Source organism: Sorex fumeus, unplaced genomic scaffold (assembly GCF_029834395.1).
Source record: "Sorex fumeus unplaced genomic scaffold, SorFum_2.1 ptg000054l, whole genome shotgun sequence".
NCBI lineage: Eukaryota > Metazoa > Chordata > Mammalia > Eulipotyphla > Soricidae > Sorex > Sorex fumeus.
The window spans coordinates 44,355,312-44,379,077 of NW_026606111.1; the positions used below are offsets into that span (position 1 = coordinate 44,355,312).

At 39.4% G+C, this 23,766-nt stretch overlaps 1 pseudogene; it reads right to left on the reverse strand.

The window, feature by feature from the left end:
• Positions 1-18,525: 18,525 nt before the first annotated feature.
• LOC130033727 (uncharacterized) lies at positions 18,526-18,622 on the reverse strand (annotated as a pseudogene).
• Between the last annotated feature and the right edge of the window lie 5,144 nt (positions 18,623-23,766).

Here is a 23,766-nt window from a genome sequence, read left to right on the forward strand (position 1 = left end):
CATATACACTGAGATTTTTAAGTTTATGAAAAGAACTTAACTAAACTCAGTTCATGCTTATTTCCGTAACTCCTTTTAGAGCATGTTATTTTCACTCTCAACATAAGAGCTCCTAATGGAGATTGGAAGGTATGATGTTAAATAGACATCTAGGTTTCATATCATGAAACTTCAGGAGCACACAAAAGAATGCGACATTTTTCCCTAGTTATTTCATTTATTTTTTTAATTTTTATTAGTTAAACATAAGGAGGGACAGATGTACACTTAAAATTATTGTGCTTGGTTTCATTTATACAATGATGTAGTGCCTATCCCTCCACCAGTGCCCATTCTCCAGCACCACGGTTCCCAGTATTCCTCCGACCACCATAACCCCCATCCCACTCAACCTCTGTGGCAGGGAATGCCACATTTTTCACATTCTATTTCAGCAGTCCTCAAGAATTACCACAATAAATGTAAAAAACATGTCTTAAACTAGTATTTCGTTATTTTCTTAAGAAGTTTCAGAACTCTTATTGTAATGGTACACTTTAACTTTCCCTTCCATTAATGAATAGCAAGGTTCTGAATACACTTATGGTTCAGAGATTATGACTCAAATCATGAAACCTAGAATCTGTACTCCAGCACAAATATCATGCTGAAGTAGTGCTTCATTCACACTCTTATTCTATGATATTAACGTCCTCTTATTTTTCCATGAAAGTGAATAAATTGAGAGTACAATACATTACAATGCTAAGCTCTGTATGGCATTTATTAGTTTGAAAATCTATAATTTTTTAAAAAAAACCTTCTGTTTGGAGGACGTTGAAGTTGTGTCAGAGACCGAAGGGCTCAGGAATTACTCCTGGATCTGTGCTAGGGATCACTGCTGAAGATGCTTAGGAGATCATAAGTGATACGAAAGATCAAACTGAGGTCAGCTGTGTGCAGGGCCATTGCCTTACTAACTGTACTATCCCTCTGTCCCAAGTCTCTTATTTTTCAAGTTAGTTTACACAGAAACACTTTCAAAAACAAAGAAAACCAAAAAACAAGAGCACCACATGACAAACAGTAAGAACTACAATATTTACCTCCAATCTTCAAGCACAGGGACTTGTCCATTTTCCTTAGAATAGCCAGTAACAAAGCCTTGCCTATTGCTGGTAGGTGCACTGTTGTTGCACCATTAGTTTTGTGGAGTGAATATCTCATTTCGCAGGCACTGATTTCTTCCATGGTTCTTCTAAGTGTTGAATTTTCTGGGGAGGAAGACTTCCCAGGCATTGCAACCTTCAGGGAAGACATTTGGTCTCCAACAAATTTCCGAATTGCCCCCATGTTGCAGTAGCAGGATTCAAAGACCTGAGTGTAATCCAGCACCTGAGCTTCGGGAAGTTCCCATAATATCTCCAGCCAAAGTAACCTGGCGCTGACCCCAACTCCAACTCAGGAACAAAAAGTTAAGAAATTTGATCAAATGAAAACTGGGCTTTCAAAACCTCTGGAGACCTACCAGATGCCAGTAGACTTAGATCAATGCAAAGATCTGCAGGTAATGAACACCACTGACACAATCACTCTGAAGCAGGTGCAAGAAAACTCAAGTGGAACTAAGGGGACCTCCCATGCAAAACAGAACAACAAAAAGGAGGCTTCTGAAACTCTTGAGGGAGAACCCAAGGCCACAATCCAGCCAAACGTCCGAGAATGCATGCTAAGCGGAGCGGGGATTTTTCGTAATGCTGCAGTCCGTGATAGGTGTCCTAAGACCAAAGCCAAAACTAACAGCAAATCTCAAAAAGCTGCCTGCAGCAGTATCAGCAAGACAAAGAGCCATGGGCAGGAGAAGATAAAAATCACCAGTGAAAACTCTAAGAAAGCTAAGGAGTGTAAGCAGCCAGGGAACAAGGTCACGGCAGAAGAAAAGCCCACCATTGGCAAGAGGAAACGCAAGGAAACTCAATCTGAGCTTTGCCAAGAGGCAGTTAAAAAGCCCTGCTGCTATCTAGGCATACACATGCTGGATTCTGTCCAAGTGTTTCATGCTTTGGGGAAGGAAAGTGATCCAAAACTTGGAATCTCTTCCTCCTAGGTCCTGAGTACTCAAAGAAGCCTAAAGATGACAAGCCATCCTCAGCTGTCAAGCTATGGCTAGGTGCTCACAGGATGGAAAAGGCCTTGAGAAATCTCAGGTCAAAGCACACAAACCAAGTAGCAGTGCTGAAAAACGCTCATCGCCAGGAAAGTCTGACCTGCCATATCCTGGGAAGGTCAAATTGGTACCTTTGCCTTTTCTTACCATGGAGAATCCACAAGCTGGACCTCTTCCTCGGAGACGACAATCTGTGTCCTCACATGGTCCTGCTGCAGCTTACCATGCCAAGCCTGGCTCTACCAATGCAGCTCAGCCAACCGCTGCCAATTCTTCCTGGTCAACCACTGCATTTTTGTCGGGTTCTGCCAAACCTGCTCAGTCCATTTCAACCAACCCATCTCGACAAGGTTTGCAGAACCCTAGTAGCCGACCTATTCGTCTCCCCACAGCTTCTAGACCTGCTCCCTACAACAGCACCTGGCACTTCTCTCCAGCGTGAACCTCCTCCAGTCTCTGTGAACCAGCGGCAGTAGCCACCCAAACGTCAGAGTCAGTTTCTCCTCCAAGACTTCCGTTTCCAACCGATTCCATGGAGAAAGCCCAATGTTCCCGAACCAGACATGTCAAAGCCCATCACCAAAGAGCATAGACCAGAGCGTGAGGCTATGAAAAGGAAGGCTCAGCATGAGCGTGAGAACACTGCCGAACTCACCTCTTTGGGGGAAAGTGTAGTACTTTATTGAGAGGGAAAAGAGATGGAAATCTCTCTCTATTATGGCTACGTAATGGGAGTAGCTGGAATGGTAGGTTCCATTTGAGGTACCAGATGGTTTTCCTAGGCAAACACTGACATGCCATACACCATTTATTTATTCTAATATATTTTTTCAAATTAAAGAGATGCATCATAGTTAATTCTTTGTTAATAAAAATTCTAAATTTTGAAATGCTGCCTATTGTGGTTGTTTTTGGGAGTGGCTGGGGGTCGAAGGATGGGATGGGAAAGAATGGGAAGTTAGAGACAGGAAAAAGGATGAATAGACAAGACTCTACGAAATACAAACTTAGTCCAGGGTTATAAAGCCCATCATAGGAGAAATTGCATGGGCCTGATGAAGAGTGGGGTAGGGTCAGAGGAAGAGTATAGCTGACAGGGCATTTTCTCTGCAACCAAGAAGACCTCAGTTCATTTCTTGCAGACTTTGATGGTCCCCAGAGACCGACCAGATGTGGAACTTGAGCACAGAGCAGGGAGAAAGTACAGTCAAGTATGCCTATCCCTGGTGTCCTCGAAATAAAATTGGACAAATGGCACAGTCTGCAGTTTTCGGTTAATAGAATAAATTTGGAATAGGCTGAGAAAGTCTGATGAGTCTAAGATGACCAGAAGAAAAGTAAAAATTCTTCAATGGACGCTCTGTTTACGTCTCATGGCCACCTTTGGAAAATAACCAAATTTGAGACACATCACTAAAAGGTTTGGGTGGTCTATCAATAAATGATGGCTGGGGGATGCGAACACAAACACTGGGGAATAAACCTACCAGATGAGTGATCAATGCCCTCAGAGTCATTTAAGTATGACTCTTAACAGGGACAAAGCCAAGAGAACAGTTGCAGCTTTAAGCCTGAATATAGCTCCTGGGAAATGCAAAGATAAGTCACATATCCTCAGGCCCTCTGTTCAGCACCCCTAGCTGCACCATTTCACTTATTCCCAACAATATTCAGAGTTGCTATCATGGTGACACTTTACTAGTGAGTTTCAACAATGCGGTCCACTGCCTTTATAAGTCTTTGGATTTGTAAACTCCCCAAGTTAGCCAAGCCAGCTTTCAGGAAATTTCTGGTGGGGGGAGCTCAAATTATATTAGCTTGAGGGGCTGGTCTTTGGTCTTCCATGGTTCCTGGTGCCTGTAGCTTTCTCTCAACATCGCTTTTAACTGCAGCTCACAGAAGAACCAACTTTATAAATAGCGTTGTGGCTGCATTGCCATAGGTACCGTACTAAGACATGCGTCCTAGGTCACCACTCCCAAAGCAGTTGGTACCGGTTGACCTTGAGCCTGGAAGGTTGTGGTGGAAAGAGATGGCCCTAGGAGAGTTAATGGGGTGATGGATGGATGGAAAGGAAACCGGGAAGGGTAGAGAAGTGGAAAATTGGTGATCATCATGGGATAGTTTGTGGATGTTTTTCAAATAAGTTAAAATATTTTTTGTAAAGGAGATTCAAGACAAACATACAAAAATAAGATAGGTTCCAAAGAACAGGTTACATATAAGACCGAGAGAGCTAAAAAGGGCTGGCATTCCTTCTGGAGCTTTCAATCATACCATTTACTAAAGATGTTATTTTCACATCACTTACCTGTGGAGAGGAATAGTGAGAAAAAGAATGCCACCGGAAAAGCAAACTGGGAGACCACCTTCAATAAAAGCCAGGTGGAAGGTGTTCACATGGATCCCAAGTGCAAATATATGTCAACAGGATCACATATTTAACTAACTCTGCTTGGTACCAGTAACTACTTTGTTGAATATGGGGGGAAATGAACGCAGTTTATGATTGACCTGAGACTAACTAGTTAATAGATTTTCCCAGGAAAGTGTAGTTGACTGGCTGGGAACAGAAAAACGTGAAGAGTGTTTTGCTACCTTTAATGTATGGCTGGAGGGAATTGATCTCAGTAATCTCTTAAAACTAACAAGCTTCAACTCTCTTGAAGGAATGTTGTATTCACTGAGGAAAAAATGTTGGGAGAAAAGTCTGAACTGATGGGAAAAGAGACAATAAGTGTGAAAGGAGGGCTTGAAATTTGGGTTCCTCTGAAAACAAAGCTTGAAACAAGAAGATCTGGGGGTAACATGATATACTGGGAATGGGATCTGAGCAGGAAAAGAGTGATATCAGGGATGTGAACAAGGGAAATCCAAGTTAAGGAAGACTTAGCTAGCTGACTACCCCATGGTCAACATGGTTCCAAGACTACAAGAAATTACAAGAAATTTACTTTAATTTTCTTTCCTTTATATGGTCAATTACAACATGAATTCTGTGCCTACTTCAAGCAGAATTTTTCTTTCTCAATATTCTGTTCATTTGTGTAAGCATCTTAAACAACTGCTGGATAACAGAATTATTTGATGAGACTTATTTTTTACTTTAATGTTTAGTTGAGATTACTGAAAACTGGGCCTAAAGTGAAGTTTGTCCTGATTGGTACAAGTAGAGAATGGAGGTCTAGGGATGGAATTAGAGATTATAGGGTACCACATTCAGTTCCTAATAAAACAAGTAAAGGACAGTGTCCCAAATAGATTACTGAAAAAGATATTCCTCTCTATTTAACATGTAAATTCAGAATTTTCTATATTAAATTAAAAATGAAAGAATGTTCCTATATTTGGTCTTTTAAAGACATTCCAGGTTGCTTAAGGAAACAAACACTCCCTGTGAAATCATAACAACTTAATCATAAAAACCAGATTACTACATAAATTTCCAACAATGTCAGTGCTAAGAATTATTTCCCTGGATCTCACTAGTGTACATGATAGTCATATGAATACACCTGTGTGGATACATCGCTGGTATCTAATTTAGAGAATAGATATATAGAGATTAGATCACATAGCTGAGTGTGATCTCAACTTTTCTACACACTCCCATGCCCCACACACCCAAAGACTTGTACTGATCCTTATAGATCCATGAGTTTTCCTCCTCCCCTCTCCCAGAGTCTATTAAAATTTCTTTTCAAGTACTAATGTAATACGCTTTAGAAAATATTGAGTTAAACTTAATTGTTGTCATTTAGCTTTTAGATAGAGAACCAAGAAAATCTTATTAAAAGTGTATTTTGGTATTCTTTGAAAATGGTAATAAGTACATTATCATTGAGTCCCTGAATATGCATTATATAAAGTATTTTGTGAGGAATTCCATACACAAATCAGTACTCGAAGAAATAAATGACTTCTCTGAATGAGAATGAACTGGGACATTTCAAAGTATCAATCAGTGAATCAAAGATGAATCATAGCATTCTATAGAAAAAATGATCTTGATGTAATCTAGTCAACACCATTACATTTTATACTTATACCAGCTCATAGTACTTTTAATTTTTTAATTTTTATTTATTCATTTTTATTAGTGAAACACCATGAGGTGCAGTTGTAGACTTACATACCTTTGTGCTTGGGTTTCAGTTATACAAGAGTCAAGTACCCATCTCTCCACCAGTGCCCATTCTCCACCACCAAGGAACACAGTGATCCTCCCACCCCCCATCTCCCCCACTCCGCCCCACCTCAGGGCATTCCCTTTTGCTTTTTCTTTGTTTTAGGGTGTTGTGGTTTGCAATGGAGGTCAATACTATTACATTTTCAAAGAAGAACATAGGCTCCTATATGTTCAAGACACTACTACTGTCCTGCGGTTCTTCCCAGCATGTACCCTGCTCCAAGCCAGCCCTTTGGAAATATACTGGGAAGGACAACTGGATGTTAATTTCCTCACTCTGACCTGGAAGACTCTTGCTGATTCTCAGCCACATCAAGTATTTCATTTGTTGCCTGATATCACCTCCTGTCCTTTATTTTTTTTTAAATATTTGATTTGTTTCTGGAATATAAAGAAAAAAATTAAATGGACGAATAAAACAAAAGCAAAATCAAACCTTTACACTCTGACATCAAAATCGTCCTTATAGGAGGGAAATTAAATGACTGAAATGGGTAGGGGAATGTTGTTATTTGGTTGTGGACAGTAGCTGGATATTTGACAGTGCATGGAGTATGAATACAGAGTCGCTGAGATGAGGAACTCTGTACTTGAAGCGAATACAGTTTGTAAACTAGTCATCACAATTATATGTCCATATGAAATTTATCTACATAGGCTTTGTGCCTTCCTTGCACGCATGTGTTATGCATTCCTTTATCATGGCCTCAGAAATGTATCTGAGGGCACTCGGAAATTAGTTGAGCCCCAAGTATGGGGAGAGAAGTAGTAAAGAATTGGAGGAGGAAGAAATATGAGTTGGAGCTTAAGAGCCGTGTAAGAGGAATATGTAGATATGTATGTGTGTATAAATACATATATATATATATATATATATATATATATATATATATGGGCTGGAGCCATAGCACAGTGGGTAAGACATTTGCCTTGCATGCGGCCAACCTGGGTTCGATTGCTCTGCTCCTCTCAGAGAGCCCGGCATGCTACTGAGAGTAACCCTCCCTCATGGCAAAGCCTGGCAGGCTACCTGTGATGTATTCAACATGCCACGAACAGTAACAAAAAGTCTCACCATAGGGACGTTTCTGGTGCCCGCTCGAGCAAACCAGTGAACAATGGGAGGACAGTGCTACGGTGCTATGGCTAATTCAAACGTTGTTTATGCAAAATTTGAAAGAATCCTATAAATATTCTATAAAACTGATTACACCTATTAAATTAATATAACTTTAAATAGTGTTTAGAAATGAGGTTGAAGAATTTTAAGGCTATAGAAAGATATTGACAATATATCAAGAAACACACGGATATTTGAGGAGGAAGAACACGTAGCAGTTGTCCTTTCTTAAGGTTATTTTTTTGTCTTTAATAGCATATGCTTTCCCTGAGTTTTGTTAATAACTTCCGTTTTTTAGAAAGCATCATAATAAATTATATTTTTTAAAAAAGTAAAAAACTTTGTGTTTGTGAGTGGATTCTGTATGTTTGGAACTTGGGAAGTATTTTCCTATGTAAGTTACATTAAACATGATATTTATAACAGAAATACCATCTGCAGTACTATTCACAATGGCCAGAAGAAACTATGGTATACCTACACAATTGAGTACTACGCATTTGGCAGGAAACTTACATCATGAAATTTGCTTCTAAATGGATGTACAGGGAAGATTATCATGCTCAATGAAATCAGTCAGAAGGAAAGGGGTATACTGATTGGACTGCCTCATTTTTTGGATATAAAAATCCAGAATATGAGACTAATACCCAAAGATAGCAGAAACACAGGCCAGGAGAATTGGTCAACGGTTGGACGCTTGCCACAAGTGCTGAATGCGGCATTTGGAATAAAGAAGGGACCACTATGACAATGATAGCTGGAAGTGATTACTCTGGGTGGGAACTGAGTCCTGAAAGTAGGTAAAGGAATAAACGTGATAATCTCTCCCTCTCTGTATTACAATCCATAATGCTCAAAGGATGAGTGAGAGAGATAAAGAGAGAGAAAGAAGTGCCTGCCATAGTGTAGAGACAGCGTGCTGTCAGGTGGGGTTTGGGGTTGGGAGAGGGAGTGGTGGGAGAGAAACTGGGGACATTAGCAATGGAACTGTATACTAGTGGAGGTTAGGTGTTAAAATATCCTATGATTGAAACTGAATCATGAAAAGGTTTGTAAGTTGTGTCTCCTGCAGATTCAATATAAAAACATGATATTTTGTTTCTACCACCATGACTAACCTATGAATTTGCTGAAATTTATTTTTATCACCTTGGCTGGGCTCATTTCATGGATGTCTGTGTGGTAAATTTTTTTTTCATTTTATGAGGACTGAAGAGACAAAAATCATAGGGTAGGGACTTCTGGTGGAAGGAGAGAAGAGCACAAAACACCCTGTTGACCACACCTCAGCAGGGTCACCTAACTTGAGTGATGACAGACCTCCTTCACTGATTTCTTCTTTTGTAATGTGGAAAAATGAAAAGACTTTGCAGGCTGACAGGGGGTTGTCCCCTCCAGTTCACACTGTTTTCATTTCGATCAGAATTGTTTAAAGATTATTTGAAAAATTTGGAGCTTAATGATTTGTTCTCACATATTTCCCCTACATGGTGTCAGTGGGCATTGATCCAGGAAGGCCAGCATGAAAAAGTTGAGGTGTATGTCTTAACCACCAATGCCAACACTACTGTAAGTATGGAACCCAGAGTACAATAGTAAAACTTCAAAATGTGTTTGTCAAGGAAATCGGTGGGAATGCAGGGAGAAATGGGTAATTTGTTGGTGGAGGGATGCAGACACTGGTGGTGTGATTAGAATTGGAATATTGTATGACAAAGCTCCATTTTAAATGACTTTGAAAATCAAAATTGCCTAAATTTAAAATAAAAGAGAAGTCAACTTATGTCTATATTTCAAGAAAGCTTGTCTTGGCAAATTTTGGCAGGGAGACCATAGTTGGTAGAGAGAGAGAGAAAGAAAGGGAGAGTTGACAGTTGGGAAGAGAAGCCTGGATATAATGGAAGAGATAAAAGCTGATCTTAGAAATTTGGAGCCATCAGAGTTTAGAGAGTTAAATGGTGAGAACATTACAGTTTAGATACTTAAATAGTGAGATTGGTTTCAGTCATCAGCACTGTATACATATAAAGATTTCAAACACCTCACAGATATTCAGGCTATAATAACTAACAAGGGAAGCCTTTTTTTCCTGAAGCTCTATGTAAGGATAATATATTGCTAGGAACAATGATAAGAAGTTGGTTCTCTTTTTCACAGATTAATACATTAGAGATGAAAACTTTAATACAAAGGAATCCATCATCTTGTCCTGTTTCTCTGTTTTCCTGTCATCATTCCATTCTCCCCCATGACCCTACCTAATCATGGCTCTCCACATTACTCAGCAGTGTTACCACATAGCCTCAGATCATGTGTTAACTGCTGGTACCTCACAGTTCTCATGTTTGCCCCCCATCCAAGCCAGAGCCATCCTTCTGAAACCAAGAATATTTGCTGAAGGCCCGTTCTTCCTTGAAATGGCAGTCATGGTTTACCTCTTCTTAATCATTGTGTTTACATATTTAGATGAATGTCACTATACTAGTGACAGTTATTTTCCAAACTAAGAAAAGCATAAACTTTTCCCTTTCCCCCACGAATTTTGGGCAAGTTATTTTCTATCCACTGCTAATTATATGTGATAATAAGGAAATAGATCTGAGGTAAAAACAAGTACATTTGTCAATTTGGTGCCATGACTAGTCAGTCTGAGTATAAGTATATATTTCTAGAAAAAAAAAGCAGAAGAAAAGGAGTTGGTTGCTAGCAAAGAATGCCAAACCTCTGCCAAGAAATCCTTTGAAAACAAAAATTCTGATTATGGACTGAACATGATTACCACTCAATGCCTCTTTTGCAGACCACTACACCCAAAAGGAGAGAGAGAAAAAAAGGGAATGCCCTGCCACAGAGGCAGGTTGGGATGCGGGGGATCTGTGTGGGAGGGATACTGGAATACATGGTGGTGGAAAATGGGCACTGGCGGAGGAATGGGCATTTGATCATTGTATAATCGAAACCCAAGAACAAAAATTTGTAAATGTACAACTGTACATTATGGTGTTTCACTAATAAAAATTTTTAAAAAATAAAATAAAATAAAAATTATTTCGTCTGCCAGAGATCAGCAGATGGGAACCTGAGTGAAGGCAAAAGATTAAATCGGTTGACTTTTATTTTTCCTTGAGTATATTAATTTGATTTTGGAGTCAATTTATATGACAGTTCATTAAGACACAGAAATTTTCAGCACTTCTCTTGTTTAAAAGTATAGTGTTACACCATATCTCTCTCACATTATTTTTATTTCTGATAGTTTGACACAAAAGATAAGTCAAAATCATAGATAAATGTAAATTATTTAAATACTGTATTGATTATTTAAAATTACATTATAGAATTACTAGAATTTCATAAATTTTAAGATTATGGATAATCAACATGCATGTATCACATTACACTCACAATTGAAAGGCCTCCTCTGTCATTCATTATTGTTCAGTTTTTCCACTTTGATAACACCTTTCCATCTGGTAACTAAATAGTCTTATAGTTCTAAAGTTTGTTTTTATGGCTTTGAAAAAATCCAAATTATACAATTTTTAACATTGGATGAAACTAGAGGATATCATGCATGTAAAGTTAGCCTTAAGGAAAGGAACAGATACAGAGAGAGTTTTCTCATATGTGGGATGTAAAGACACACAGCAAGGTCGCAACAAAGGTTCAAGGGCAATGTAAGGGGAGAACTGATCCACACAATTGAGTCAGGGGATTGGGACTGAGGGTTTCTGGGGTTTTGGGGGGAGAGGGAGGGTTTATTTTTTGAGAGAATGAGGAGTGTCATGTTGGAATAATGTGTATGAGGAACCATTGTTAATTGAATTATAAATCATAGAATATTAATATTGTTTTAGACATTTGTCTGTCTCATTTTATTCTTTTAATTTGTTTTCTCCATATGCCACATATGCATGAACTTGTATGATGCCTATCTCTCTCTGCCTGGCTTATGTCACTAAACATAATATCCTCATGTTATGCTTTTTTATACAAATAATAAGAAGATTTCACTTCATACAACTGAGTAGGATTCCATTGCTTTACACCCTTTCATTTTCAAAATTTGGGGTTTAAAACATACAAATATTGATTTTAACAATGCTCTGGTGTTTTAAAATTTTTAGTTCAGTGAAGAAAAGGTAAAGGCCCTCCCATTGATCGTCGATTTGCTCGAGCGGGCCCAGTAACGTCTCCATTGGAGACTTTGTTGTTACTGTGTTTGGCATATCAAATACTCTCGGTAGCTTGCCGGGCTCTCTGAGTGGCAGAGGAATCAAACTCGGGTCGGTCATGTTGACCGCTTGTAAGGCGAACGCCCTACCGCTGTGAAGAAAAATAGATTTTATTGAACAACACTTAGAAACTTGTGAAACAGGCATTGGGTGGAATGGAATGGAATATATGTTCAAGAGAGACCACTCGTTTTACAAAGCAAGCAATGAGTGACATACAGAAAGAAAGCACGGTATTTCTTTAAGGAAGAACACAAGCTTGAGGACCAAGCCCACTCTGGTAGTTTAGGAATAAGTACTTGGAGTGGTATGAACTTAACTTGTACACTTTAGGGGAGAACCTGAGTGAAACAAATAGAAGTACGTTCAGAAGAATGATAAACTGGAGTCTATACTTGGAGTGAGGAGGGTAGAGAGTTCTTTGGGGAGATCTGGACTATGGAGAACAGTAATATTATAACATTAATGATAGTATCTTACCGTGGGATTCCAAAAATATATTTAACAGTGGTGTCAGAAATGATAACATTCTTAGGTATTTGGATTTCCTGTGGAAACTACTGGGAAGCTGAGTTTATGCTCTGGATGCCTCTGCCTGAAACAAGGTCAACAAATCATGAATGAAAAATTACAAGTTACATGGATCAAGGATTCTGATCCCAGTGGAAGGCTAGCTTTTGGGTGGACAATTTCTACTGCTGGACTGATGTAGATTCTGATCCTGGGATACATAACAGAAAGGAGGTAGTGACAGGTATCCTCAGAAGTGAAGCCTCTGAGACAGAATTCATTCATACCAACTTATGGCATGAATGTTTGCTCATGGCTGCTACCATTATAACATGCCATTCAATGATTCTGTGGTTTCAATTTACTGTGTCAATGTAAAGATGAAGTTTCTAAATCGAAGGTAAAAATCTGAGGCCCTCAAGATGATGAATTATGGAGGGGGGGGAGTGGAGCTGGAGCTATAGTACAGCAGGTAGGGCATTTGCCTTGCACACGGCCTACCCAGGTTAGATTCCCAGCATCCTGTATGGTCCCCCCAAGCACTGTGAGGAGTAATTCCTGACTGCAGAGCCAGGAGTAACACCTGTGCATCGTCAGGTGTGACCCAAAAACGGAAAAACAAAAAGATGATGCCTTACCTTTAGATATTTTGAAGTCAAATAGAAACAGCCAGGAAGCTCACCAGAAAAGAGTTCTCCTGGGTCGAAAACATCATCACCTCTGGCGTGAGAGCATAGAGAAAATAACGTTTCCATTTTATGCCATGTTAAAGCAAGCCAGACATGATCTTGGAAAGTTTGTCAAAGGAAAGCATGGCTATAGGAAGGATAAGATGACAACTGAATCTTAGAGGTAAAATATACAAGTGAAGAAAAGGTCAAGAAGTAGGCGGTACGATGGCGACCAGGTATACTAAGAAAAGCATTTTTTAAAAAATAAAATGCAATGAGACATCAAAAAAGACCTTTTTAAATGTTTAAGAACAGGGATATAACTCAGGGATAGAGCATTTGTCTTCCATTGTATGATGATCTGGGATTGATCCTTAGCATTGCAAACAGCATTATTTTTTAATTTTTAATTTCTTTCTTTCTTGCTTATTTGCTTGCTTGTTTTTCTTGTTTTTTTTTTTTGGATCGCACCTGGCTATGCATAGGGGCTATTTTTAATTTTTAAAAAAATTATAATTTTTATTTTTTACCTGTGGTTTAAAATGAAATCTAAAATATTTTAGAGTAAATATATGTGAAGAAGAATAAAATTCACGGGAACTATTTAGTGTTCTTAACGATACAGCAGTCAGAATTTTGAGGTTAATTTTATGGGTAGTGCATAAATAATTTTTCCCCATTATGTGGGCTGTGTTTTTATGATGGTCACCATTTTTTCTAAGTTGCAGCAACGTCTTAGTTTAATGTAGTCTCATTTGTTTATCTTCATTTCTTCTTCCTTGGTTAGTGGTGTTTCATTCTAGAAGTTTCCCTTAGCTTTAATGTCATGGAGGGATCGTCCCACATTTTTCTCCATATATCTTAAGAATTCAGGTATGATATTGAGGTTTTTAATACATTTGATCTGACTTTGTGCCTGGCACTATAAAGAGGTCTGAGTTCAATTTTTTTTTTTTTTTGCCTGTTGCTGTCCAGGTTTCCCAGCACCAATTGTTGAAGAGACTTCTTTGCTCAACTTCATATTTCTTGAGCCTTTATGAAAGATTAGGTAATAATAATCTGAGGGCCAGCGTCAGGATATTTGACTATATTCCATTGATGTGAGGCCTGTCTTTATCTGAATATCATGATATTTTGATTACTACGACTTTGTAGTAGGGTTGCAAGTTGGGGAAGCTGTTCCCTTCTTCTTTTTAACAAATATTGCTTTAGCTTTTCATGGGAGTTTATTGTTGTGTATGAGTTTCAAGAGTATTTAATCTATTTCTTTGAAAAATGTTATGGCTATCCTTATAGGAAGTGCAGTAAGTCTTTATAGAGCTTTGGTGTGTATTGCCATTTTGACAGTGTTAATCCTCTCAATCCATGAGCATGGGATGTGATTCCATTTCCTCATATACTCTCTTATTTCGTGAAGTAGAGTTTTTAGGGTTTTTTTTGTATAGTTCCTTAAAATTTTATCATTTATCACTTAACTTCCCCTTAGTCGTCGATTTGCTCGAGCGGGCGCCAGTAACATCTCCATTTGTCCCTGTCGCGTGCTAGAGTAGCCCAATGGAATCTGTTCGAACCGGGAACATGAAGGGCCTCAAACCGATCTTTCATGATCTTGACGAAGAAGTCTGACCATCTGGAAGGTGGGCGGCCACGCGGTCTTTTGACATCCCATGGAATCCAGTCGGTAACAGCTCTAGTCCAGTGGTCATCTCTAAATCTCATTACGTGACCAGCCCATCTGATTTTCGACTCCTTGGCATAAGAGACAGCGTCCCTGATTCTTGATCGGCAACGGATGTCAGAACTCCGGATTATCTCTCTCATTTGAGTGAAACCTGATATTCCAAGCATAGCTCTTTCAATTCTTCTTTGGGAGACCTGAATACTGTTCTCATTTTGTTTGCATAGGGCCCAGGTCTCTGAGGCATATGTTAATGCAGGAAGAACAGTGGAATCAAAGAGATGTGCCCGGAGCCGGAGGTTCTTCTTCCTCTTAGCTATTTCTTTGACGTTTTTGAAGGCGTTCCAAGCTGCTCTCTTCCTCCTGCACAGCTCGGGTGCCAGGTCATTTGTCTTGTTGACCTCTCGATCTAGGTACACATAGCTGTTGCATTCGGAGATAGTCCTTCAATTGAGAGTGAATGGGGCATCAGGAACAAGGCTGTTTCGCATAAACATTATTTTCCTAAGATTCAGCTGTAGTCCTAACTTTCCACACTCACGGTCAAAGTTGGCCAGCATTTGTGCCGCTTGGCCGATGTTTGGTGTTATTAAAACAATGTCATCAGCAAAGTGGAGGTGGTGTAGTTGCCGACAATCTATCTTCATTCCCATTCCTTCCCATTCCAGTCGTCGCATGATGTTCTCGAAGGCGGCACTGAAGAGTTTCGGTGAAAGGGTATCACCCTGCCACACCCCTCTCTTGACATCAACGATCACTTCTTTGTAGAATGGTGAGATCCTGCTAGTGAATCTGTAATACAGCTCACGGAGGATCCTGATGTACTGGTCTTGAATGCCCTGATTGGCTAGGGCTTCAATGACCACTTCCGTCTCAACAGAATCAAAGGCCTTCTTTAAATCAATGAACGTTAAACAGCGGCATCTTGAACTCCAGAGAAACTTCAATGAGCTTGGTTATCGTGTGGATATGGTCGATGGTGCTGAATCCTTTGCAGAACCCTGCTTGCTTGCATGGTTGTCCTTCATCTAGTGTTCTGCCAATCCTATTTAGCATGACTCCAGTGAACAACTTGTAGATGACAGACAATAGGCAGATCCGGCGATAGTTGCCAATGCCATGGATGTCTCCCTTCTTGAACAGTAGTACGGTCCTGCTGGTTTTCCTTTGGGACGGAAACTTGCATTCAGACAGGTAGCGAGTGAAGAGCCGAGCCAGTGTATTGATGAGTACTGACTGCAGGTTCTTCAGGTGTTCAGGTCTGACCTTGTCTGGGCCGGGTGCTATTTGTTTCTTTACCAACGAAATGGCGTGTCAGATTTCGGAAGGGAGAACATTGGGAAGAACATATCCATCCTGTGGAATTTGGTATGTAGGCAAGTGGACATGGCTATCGAAGAGATTTGAGTAGAAATCATGGTAATCTTCTCCACTGCCGTTCTGGAGGATGTGATGGATCCATCAGGACGTTGGAGGGCAGTCATCTTGGTCTTATAGTTGGCGAAGGACAGGCAGGCATTACGAATACTTTTCCTGGCTTCTGCCGCATCTACCAGTACTTCTGCTCTTCTCTCTTTTAGGTCTTCCTTGATCGCATCTCTGCACTGCTTTGCACGCTCACACGTTAGCTTGCGGTCAGCTGAGGCATGCGCCAAACCATGCTGGCGAATTAGCTCAAGAGTTTTCGAAGATAGGCAATTTTTTGTGGCTATCTCTCTCTTGGCATTCCTCGCACATTCATGGAGGTGCTGAACCAGTGGATTGTATTCCTCGTCAATGTTGTCAACAATGGCAGCTTCCCATGTTGCCGCAATAGTACCAAAGTATAGTTCCTTAACATTTTAGTTGATTCTAATATACTCGATTTTCTGAGGTATTATTGTGAATGGGATTGTTTTTCTCTATCTCTTTTTTTCTCTTTCATTTGAAATATATGGGAAAGCCATGGACTACCGGATATTGATTTTGTAATATGCTACTTTACGAAACAAATCTATTGTTCCCAGGAGCTTTTTTGTAGATTCTTTGGGATTTTCCAAGTATAGTATCATGTCATCTCCAAATAGTAAAAGCTTGAGTTCTTCCTTTTTTACATGGATGCCCTTGATATCTTTTCTTTTTACCGAAATCATATGGCAAGTACTTCAAGTACTATGTTGAATAGGTGTGGTGAGAGGGGGTAACTTGTTTTGTGCCTAATTGTATTCTGGGATTCTAGCTCATTGATTTCTGCTCCAAGCCTTTAGTTTTCTCCCCGTTGAGAATAATGCTTGCTGTGGGTTTGTGGTAGTTTGTTTTGACTAGATTGAAGAAAGTACTTTCAACTCCCATTTTGTTGAGAGTTTTTCATCATGTATGGGTGCTGGATCTCATCACATGCTTTATCTACATCTATCGATATGATGATAGACTTTTATCTTTATTTTATTGAGATGGTGTATTCTGTTGATTGACTAGAGAATGTTAAGCCATCCTTGCATCCCCAAGATAAACCTACTTGGTCATAGTGTGTGATCTTTTGTTGAGTTTCTGGATTCTCTTTGCTGGTATTTTCTTGAGAATCTGTGTATCTGTATTCATCAAGGAAATAGGTCTGTAATTTTCATTTTTTGTGGTGTCTCTGTCTGTTTTGAGTATTAGGGTGATCTTTGCCTCATAGAAACTATTTGGGAGCATTTCTGTTTCTTCAATTTCCTGGAAAATCTTGAAAAATGTTGGCAGCAGTTCCTCTTTAAAGGATTGAAATATTTCACTATTGAATCCATATGGGCCACGGATTCTGTTTGGGGGGATATTTTGACCATCATTTCAATTTCCTTTGTAGTGATAGGTTCAAGTATTCCAAATCTTCTTGGTTCAGCCTTGGGAGGTAATTGGAATCCATTAATTTATCAATTTATTCAAGATTCTCTCATTTCCTGCTGCAAAGATTCTCAAAATAATCTCTGATGATCCTATGGATTTCTGTAGTTTCTATTAGGATACCCCCCTTTGCATTTCTGATTCGATTTATTAGAATTCTTTCTGTTTCTTTGAGAGGCTTCTAGAGGTTTATTGATCTTGTTTATTTTCTCAAATAACAAGCTTTTGCTTTTATTGGTCTTCTGGATTGTATTTTGGGATTCTAGCTCATTGATTTCTACTACAAATTTTATTATTTCCTTGCTCCAGCCTAGTTTGCACTCCTTTTGTTGGTCATTTTCCAAAATCTTGAGCTCTAATTTATTCATGTAGGCCCTTTCTTTCTTCCTGATGAATTCTGGCAGAGCTATAGTCTTTCCTCTTAACACTTCTTTTGCTGTGTCCCACAAGTTCTGCTAGCTCGCGTCCTCATTCTCATTTGTTTCTGGAACCTTTTTATTTCCTCTTTGATTTCTTCTCTAAGCCAACGGTTGTTCATTATTTCCCTTAAATACAATATTTCCTTGCTGAGATTTAGTCTGTATGATCTATTGAGAAGTGACAAAGTAGTGTTGAAATCTCCACCTAGTACTGTTTTGCTATCAATGTTTTTTTTTAAGTCTATTAGAAGTTGTTTTTAAGTATTTTGCTGGTCTGTCCTTGAGCATCTACATTGAGGAGGGTGAGTTCTTTCTGATGTAAAGATCCCATGATCGTGAAGAAATGACATTCACTGTCTCTTATAACCTTTAGCCTGAAGTCCACGTGGTCTGATACTAGTATGGCTACTCCAGCTTTGTGGAGGTGTTCTTTTCTTGAAGACTTGTTTTCCAGCCTTTTACTTTTAGCCCATGGTTGCTTTGATTGCTCAGATGTGTTTCTTGCAGGCATCAGAATGTTGGGTTCAGTTTTCTAATTCATCTTCCTATTCTGTGCCTCTGAATTGGCACATTTAGTCCATAGACATTGAGAGAGATTGTTGTTATGGGGATTTGTGCTATCTTTATGTAGAATTTTTGTACTTGTGGGGATTGCCTTAGCTTAAAGTAGCCGTGTTAGTTCTTCTTGCAACAAAAATATGGAGCTCTTTACAAGTTTGCATGTCGTCTCTGTGCAAGGACCATGATAATCTCTGTATCATTTCAATTTTAGTATATGTGTAACCAAACCTAGTAGGAGTTAATTTTTCTCTTCTGATTACTTTGAGTGTTGTCCTTACTTACCCTATGGCAGAGAGTGGTACCTAATCAAGGAAAGTATTTCAAAGCAGCTTGATAGATTTAGAACTTTAATGTCCCAGAAAGAAAAATATGGTTTTTACCATATTATCTTTTACCATAATCAAGGCATCAGTTTTACAAAATAATTCTTTTAGAAGATGTTATATGAGTCCTGTTTAATGCACTTCCCTGAAACCTTCATTAATACCATTAAACTAGAGCCTTTTGCTGTTCTCACCTCAGTCCCGCGTACATCTCCAGGAAAAGGTGGATGGTGTTGTCTGCACTTTGACCACCTTGAATGTAAGTAGGATTTTTCTCCTGAAGGAAGAGGTGAGGAGCATATTGATGATTTCATTCCACATTATTATAAGTTCAACTTGAACGGAAGTTGAGACTCATGAGGCTCCTGTAAAGGACAGAAAAAAGGGTCTCAGTGAAGTTTAATGGCCAACACAAATTAACATCACAGATGACTCAAAGCAGCCTGTGTTCTTCTTTGTGTATAGTGAGTTTCATACCTAATGATAGTGATTCTTAGCCATGACACACGGGCAAAACAGACCTATAATTAAAAATCTAGTTCTCTGAGCAGAGTGGGGTTTCTTAGGTGATTGAACAAGTGTGCAGTAATTTATTACTAAGCACATACATAGTTTGAATGATGTGTACTTTTTGATCTAAAATTAATTCCAAATATGTCTAAAATGACAGTCTCCTGACCCCGCACCTGGCTTTCTTCACCGGGGTCCCTTGGAAGGGGTGTGTTGAGTTTCCCTCACCGCGCTGAGCAGAGTCCTGGCACCTGAAGACCTCTGCAACCAGCCATAGGTACGCTTTAGACCACTCTCCCCAAGCTTGAAGGAGCCTCATGCATGAACGAATCTGACAGAGGAACCCAGGTGTGCGCAACCGGGGGATGAGATCTCCAAGGCTGCTCAGATCAAGACTGGGCCCCCTCCAACCAGATCCCCCATCTCCTAGTAGCTAAGTGTTACAACCACGAACTGCCCCTGGAGCCATGTAATCCCATCAATGGCCAAGATACAGAGACTGGATTTTGTTGATAAGACAACAACAATTATTGTCCAGTTCTCACTCTGAGAGAACCTGGTAGGCATCTGCGAGTATCTTGCCCTTGTGTTTACCAGTCATTTACACTTCTTTCAATACAGATTATATGATCATGGTTTATGCTTATTTTTACTATTGAAGTTTAATAGCTAAATACTGATTTTTTAACAGCACTAATTTATTAAAAACATTCATCCTTGGCCTATCATATTAATTGCCAGTATTTGTTGGTTTTGCTTGTTTTTTGATTACTTAAATTGGTTTTGATCCTTTTCTTTCAGGTTGAAAAATTTTGACACAAATGAGTATATGTTTTTCTTTATCTTCTACAGTTTTAAACTGAGAACAACTGTTTGTTTTGTACAAATAAGATACCTGTGCATTTACTATTTCTTCTCATTTTATTTACATTTTAACACATCTCGATTCATCTACAACTTATCCTAGTAAGTGTTGTCATATTGAAAGAAACCACCAAATTTTTCAATCATAGCACTGAGGCACTGTCCTCCCGCGGTTCATCCATTTGCTCGAGCGGGAACCAGTAACATCTTACACCAAATTGTGAGATTTGTTGTCACTGGCTTTGGCCTATCGAATACGTCATGGGTAGCTTGCCAGGCTCTTGCTATGTGGACGAGATATTCTCGGTAGCTTGCCAGGCAGAGGAATCGGAATCAGGGTTGGCCTCCTGCAAGGCAAACGACCAAATCCGCTGTGCTGTAAACGTTATCTAAAATATACTAGTAATAACAAATGTTGTTTCATTAACAGTGCAATATAAACAATTATTAGGTAATTTTCATGATTTGTTAATGAAATAGCAAAGCTCTTGAGATAATGGGAGTATTTTTCTAACACAAGAGTCTGACGAAGGTGAAACTGTTATAACCGTCTTGTAGAATTCCATCTCCCTAGCCTGCTTCATTCTACCCCACTATCTATCCAATCCGGTCTTCTTCTGGGATTCTGACCTCCTGATTGGCTAGCCTCTACCTTTCACCTGCCTACTTTATGACATCATTCTCCCACCAAACCAACCACCAACTGGTAGAATCTTGGGGGTCCCATGTAGTTGCTTGTAAACAAATTTGAATCATCATGGCAAGTGACGAGTGATCAATGACCAATCACCAGTGAGCAGTCGTCTCTACTGAAGACTTGTGGTCTTAAGCCGCTTCAGTGTTCAGACGTACTCTCGTACCGTCTCCTCTTCTCGTCTACCTTTCATCGTTATTTCCTCTTCTCTGACCATGTCAGGTAAGGAATAATACTTTTCAAAGCTTTTCATTAGATTTATCATCCCTAAACTTAGCAGTCAAGGAAAAACAGCACGTAGTAATGAAAGAAAGTATTCAAGTAGAATTTTATAAGCCTCATTTTAGCTTGACTTTGACATTTGCTGTGTGATTTTAGACACTGGCTTACTTTCTCTCACATACAAAGTGTTTTTCCTCATTGATTACATTCTATTTTAGACATACTTAGGAGCTCAAATACACAAACACACATACACACACACGCATATATATATATGGGTCGATTCTCTATGTTTCTTTTTCCTTTTAATAGTGAATTTTACATGATATTCACTGAAAACAAGTAAATCAGAGAAAGTATTTTTACAGAAACAGAAAATATAGATGCTGTGAAAAACTGTTAATATATACTAGCATGTGTTCTCTGTAATGGTCTCTCCACTTGTATTTATACATCAGTATTTTGAATATAGTGATATTACAAAGTAATAGTCATTGATCTTTGAGTTTTCTATTTAAACCAGGTAATAAGAAAATATGGGGCATGGGGAAGTTGTGGAGTGCTGAGCGTTAGGGAGGCAAGCCCTCTAAGGTAAGCAAGTTTGGGATCACTTTCATAAAACATTGACCAATCGACACCAAGACAATATGAGGGAGAAAAAATAGGAAAGAAAGAAAGAAAGAAGGATAGAAAGAAAGAAAGAAAGAAAGAAAGAAAGAAAGAAAGAAAGAAAGAAAGAAAGAAAGAAGAATAGGGACTTCGATTATCAAGGAAGGGGAAAAGGTTTGGACATAAAGTTGAAGAGAACCAAAGACTTAACATCAAAAAAGAAAGAATATATATGAAATATGCTGAGAATAATCCACTGAGAGCAAGTCAAAGAATTTTACTTCAATAAATGTCAGGACTAGAAAATATACTATGCCTTCAATAGGTTACCAGTAGGAAAAGCTCTTTATCAGAAAGCCATCCTTGCTGGATTTTTTCCTTATTATTTCTTAGAACACAGTACTTGGTACTTGACAATTTGGAGTATAAACACGCTTAATAAATGATGCTCCCCATAAATAGCTAATAGTGCTTATCTAGGGCGGTGGAAGACACAGAATCTTCAATGTTTTTATTATGTTCTGGTTTTTAAGTTCATGTATGCGTTGCCTGTTAAAATAAAAAAAATGGTATATTCTAACTTGAATCAGGAGATTTGATTCATCTGTGTGGTCAGTAGATTCCAGGTTAAAGCTGCTTGTCATCTTTACAAATATTATTTCATGTGATTTTTTCTTCCTAACATGAGAGTAGTTTGATAATAGTCCACTTTTATTTTTAGATCCTAAGAGGAAAGAGAAAAGTCAAGTCTCACATGACAAATTACACATTTTTGTCATATTTCTGAATTCTGAGTTTTCCTACATAAAGATATTTTATGGAATTTTGGTGCGCATTTATTAAACATTGAGAAGAAAGTTTTCCTGTTTGATAAAGATAATTCTAATCTAGGCATTGGAAGTAAATTTGCAATATTTTGTGATCACTTTTTAAATGGTCTTTTCTGTTTCTTCTGTGATCAAGTTAAATCCTCTGCTATGTTTAACACATGTTGTTTGCTGGTTAATATTCAAAGGTACTGATGAGTATAATTTTTTGTAATTTCGAAGTTTCTTTCTGTATTTTACTCATTTAAAACATTTCTTGTCTGGGAGAAGGGAGGGAGGAGAGCGAGGATCCCCAGCGACCCCAAACCCCAGCGCGCGTCCAGATCCGGAGCAGCGCACCCGGCAGCACACCGGCCCCTCCCATCCAGGTGTTTGGAGGACCCGAGCGGAGCCCCGCCCCTGAACCCAGACACGCGGCCCGCGGAGCGAGCCCAGCCGGAGAAGGGAGGGAGGAGAGCGAGGATCCCCAGCGACCCCAAGCCCCAGCGCGCGTCCAGATCCGGAGCAGCGTGTCCGGCAGCACACCGGCCCCTCCCATCCAGGTATATCACTCACTTCAATCAACTTGGACCTGCATCCTTTCATTCTTTTCATCAACTTGTTACCTAATACCAAACAAAATTTCTCACCTCTTCTACTACAATTCAACAAAATCCCACTCGCCTACTCCATTTCCAACAAAAGTTCAGTTCGAAAACAGCTATACAAGTTCAGTAGTAAATAGTAACGCCTCCAAAAGTTTCACTCAATGTCAGTTATAAAACAAAGAATAACGCCTGATTGAGAAGAAGGTCAGACTCAGAAAGGTAAAGAGGCGCATCTAGCAGCAACAAAGCTGGACGGCTCCTGGCAGCCTCTCCTCACTCAACTCGAACAGTAGCAGCGAGTGTGACAGACCAAACCACACTGGTCACAATGGTAAAGCAACGCAAAAGCCCACCAAACTTTCTTATTCACGAGGCTAGCCCAGACGACACCAACAGTACTATAGCGATAGACAACCTCTCTGACAAGGAATTCAGAATGGAGCTACTCAGGATGCTTAGGGAACTAAAAGAAACAATGGAAACCAATGCCAATAAAAGACAAGAGGATTTGAAGGCAGAAATGAGGAAAATGCAATCGGAAATGTCGGACCTGAAAAACCTGGTAACCGAATTGAAAACCTCAGTGGAAGGCCTCAGCAGCAGAGTAACAGCGGCTGAGAACAGAATCAGTGAGCTCGAAGATCAAGTTCAGAGTCTTGTCAGAAAAGAGCAGAAAATGGAAAAGAGACTCACAGTTCGAGAACAGATGGCAAGAGAAGATCGGGATGAAGCCAAG